The sequence below is a fragment of the Micropterus dolomieu genome, linkage group LG11, assembly GCF_021292245.1.
Source record: "Micropterus dolomieu isolate WLL.071019.BEF.003 ecotype Adirondacks linkage group LG11, ASM2129224v1, whole genome shotgun sequence".
Taxonomy (NCBI): Eukaryota; Metazoa; Chordata; class Actinopteri; order Centrarchiformes; family Centrarchidae; genus Micropterus; species Micropterus dolomieu.
In genome coordinates, this window is record NC_060160.1 from 28017368 (window position 1) to 28021573 (window position 4206).

The window sequence follows — 4206 nt, forward strand, 5'->3', positions numbered from 1 at the left end:
TATAGGCCTAGACTGCTGGGGGATTTCCCATGATGCACTGAGCTCCTCTCTCCTCTACTTTCTCTCCCTCTGTATGCAACCTCATCCCATTATTGCATGTTACTAACACAACTTCTCCCCTTTCTGTTAGTCTTGTGCTTTCACGTCTCTCTCCTCTCTCCTATCACTTCCTGCAGGTTTTCTGGCTCTGGAGCTGTGGAGTCTGGATCTGTGGTTGCGGGTCACCTGCTGCCCCCGTGTTCCTGCTCGACACCCTCTGCTGCAACGACTATTGTTGCTAGTCTTATTGTTATTATTGTTATTATAATCATTTACATTACAATTGTTACTGTTAACACTACCATAAATAACTGTACCATTTTTCATTTAGTCTATAGCAACATCACCTTTACTGTCTGTACCTCTGTGTGTATATTGTGTAGGCTGCCTCCCTCCCCTCTCTCTCTCCTTACATCCCTCTCTCTCTCTCCTCTCTCTCTCTCCCTCCTTCTCTCTCTCTCTCTCTCCTTCTCTCCCTCTCCCTCTCCCTCTCTCTCTCTCTCTCTCTCTCTCTCTCTCCTTCACCCCAACCGGTCGAGGCAGATGGCCGCCCACCCTGAGCCATGGTTCTGCTCGAGGTTTCTGCCTCCTAAAAGGAAGTTTTTCCTTGCCTCTGTCGCCTAGTGCTTGCTCTTGGTGGGAACTGTTGGGCTTCTGTAAATATCATCACAGAGTACGGTCTAGACCTGCTCTTTTATGTATAGTGCTGTGAGATAACTGTTGTTGTGATTTGGCGCTATATAAATAAAATTGAATTGAATTGAATTAAAATATCCCGGACGAGCCCCCATTTATGTTACGTCCCAGCTTGTTTGGGGGAAAGAGATGTACACGAGCCAGATGTTGGTAAAAGGAAGTTGTTTTTTCAGGAGAGAGTTTCAACAAAATCTACAGAACGGAAAATGGGCTAGTGAGTGCTAGTGACCGGGATTTGAACCCGGGACCTCTTGCTCCATTCATCACTGATGCACCATTACATGTCTGAGCTACACATATTAGCCCATCAGTGCCATTTGAGTCCAGATGTTGAAGTCATGTGTGATTGACTCCGCATTAAATGACTACAGTTGGTTGAGCCCGAGAATACTCTTTTACTGCACCCTCCACTGCGACATGCCTTGCACACACACAGCTATGTGTGTAGCTGATGTGTGGTGGTCTATTGCCTCATCTAGCAATACTGCAAAGCTGCTTTTATTTCCTTGCCTCTCTAGCCTAGTGCTTGCTCATTGGAACTGTTGGGTTTCTGTAAATATGACCACAGAGTACGGTCTAGACCTGCTCTTTTATGAAAAGCGCTGTGAGATAACTGTTGCTGTGATTTGGCGCTATAGAAATAAAATTGAATTGAACTGAATTTCATTCATAATGCTTTCTGTTATCTCTTCTGCACAGCATGCAATTGGTTAATTTTCTGAGGCTGGAGAGAGGACATCCATCCATCGTGAACTGCTTATCCTGCCTACAGGGTCGCAGGGGATGGAGCCAATCCCAGCTTTCGACATCGAGCGAAAGGCGGGGTACACCCTGGACAGGTCGCCAATGAGGAATGACATTTACTTGAGAAAATTGCCTTGGATGTGGCTTATGTTCCATTCGTCATCATCATGAATGATCATGAATCAGTGAGAGTTGGCACAGGTACAGGCGCAGAAACTCTATGCTCTCAATAGTTTTGGCCACATTTGTTTCCTGCATCTGTTCTACCATATCACCGTGGTCAGCATGGCTGCATGCTGGCCTTGCATGTGTTCGGTCATGTTCTAAAAAGGAGTCAAGGCCACGCTTCCAGTTAATGAAGCAATTGCTGGTTATGGTGTTCACAGCTTGTTTCTGCTGCCCTAAGTTGTCAAAGGTTTTTACAGGTGCAGTTCTGTATTTAAATGCATATTGGAAGTCCGTTTTACACTTTGAATTAATCTATTGGTATCACATATAATATTAAATCAATGAAATTAATTTCACTTTGATCTGGTCAAAAACTAAAGTGATTCCAACAAGGGACAGTGTCAGACCTAAATGCAATTCTTGAGTATGATGTTCATGCTGTATCAAGTTTAAACTTTAAAAGCTCTATAATGTGCAGCTGTTAGAAATGAACAGGCATTCAGAGTGTATTGAATCAATTAACAATTTTCTTTTCTTCTTTGCAGAAACAGAGTTGCTTTTTGTTGTAATGTAGCTATTGATTATAACAACCTGTTCCTCTTTACTAAAGTAGGCGGGACACTATTGTTCCATTATGTGCAGAAGACAAGTCAAATGGCACATCAGACGCTCCCTTTTGTGGGAATGTGCACAAAGCCTGATGAAGAAAACAAAGAAAGTTGATAACTACCGTCATGATACCCATTATCTAGATTTTAAGTTTTGTCGAGCCAGAAAATGCTTCATAGTACACCACTCTTGCGTATATGCAGGTGGGCGCTCCTCTTCCTGGTACCATGCTGACCTACTTTCAACCCTGGCTAAGAGTAGATCAAATCCACATCTTACCTCAGACGTGTCTCAGACCTTTCTTAAGAGGCACCTGGAGTGTTAGTACTCAGACTATAGCTCTCCTGCTGATTGGACATTCAAAGAAGTGTGATTGTGATTTAGAGGGGTCAATCAGAGTATTACCTGAAGCCACACGCATTTTATCTATCAATCAGTTTGAAAGAACTTCTATGGATTCTGTCTGCTGTTGTGAGCCATCAGGCTTGTGTACAGTAAGTCTGATTTGAATGGCTCTGATTCAGATAGAGGCACTGTTCCTCCTATTACAGAGACATCTTTCCCTCCATACTTTCTTTCTATATAATAGGATGACTATTGATTTTAAAGCCATAAACAACCTTGAAACCTCTTCAGGAAGATAATCTTCTGATTTGTTTGATCTTTTTGCCCAATCTCTAAATATACATTATTCTTAATTCAAATATAGTATCATTAAAAGACTCAGTTGTACAAAAAACTTTATTTGTATGAATTGTTGAACACTGAAAAGAGGTACAAGATAAATAGGGTTGTCTGTACAGTATAACAGAAGCACATTTTTAGCTATCAAAAGGCTGGATTATTGCAATTCTCTATTATCAGGCTGCTCAAATAAGTCCCTTGAGACCAGAATAGAATTTTAAATTCTTTTGTTCACCTACAAAGCGCTTAATGGTCAGGCAACAGACAGCAGGGATCCTTGTGGTTCCTAGAGGCTCCAAAAGTAGAATGGGAGCCAGAGCCTTCAGTTATGAAGTTACTCTCCTGTGGAACCAGATTCCAGCTTGGGTTCAGGAGGCAGACACCATCTCCACATTTAAGAGTAGGCTTAAGACTTTCCTCTTTGATAAAGCTTATAGTTAGGGCTGGCTCAGGTGAGTCCTGAACCATCCCTTAGTTATGCTGCTACAGGCTTAGAGTGCCGGGGGTCGTCCCATGTTGCACTGAGCTCCTCTTTCCTGCTCATCTTCTCCATCTGTATACATTTTTATCCCATTAATGCATGTTACTTAATCAACTTCTTCCCTCTCCTGTAGTTTTGTGCTTACTTTTCCTCTCCTCTCCTCTCCTCTTATGCCGGTGATTCTGCCTCCAGAGCTGAGGAGTTTGGATCTGTGGTTACGGGCTTCCTGCCCCCATGTTCCTGCTCAACATCCAAGACTATAAGATTATTATTACAGCATAAGTCCTATTTCTATTATCATATACACTCACCTAAAGGATTATTAGGAACACCTGTTGAATTTCTCATTAAAGCAATTATCTAATCAACCAATCACATGGCAGTTGCTTCAATGCATTTAGGGGTGTGGTCCTGGTCAAGACAATCTCCTGAACTCCAAACTGAATGTCAGAATGGGAAAGAAAGGTGATTTAAGCAATTTTGAGCGCGGCATGGTTGTTGGTGCCAGACGGGCCGGTCTGAGTATTTCACAATCTGCTCAGTTACTGGGATTTTCACGCACAACCATTTCTAGGGTTTACAAAGAACGGTGTGAAAAGGGAAAAACATCCAGTATGCGGCAGTCCTGTGGGAGAAAATGTCTTGTTGATGCTAGAGGTCAGAGGAGAATGGGCCGACTGATTCGAGCTGATAGAAGAGCAACTTTGACTGAAATAACCACTCGTTACAACCGAGGTATGCAGCAAAGCATTTGTGAAGCCACAACACGCACAACCTTGAGGCGG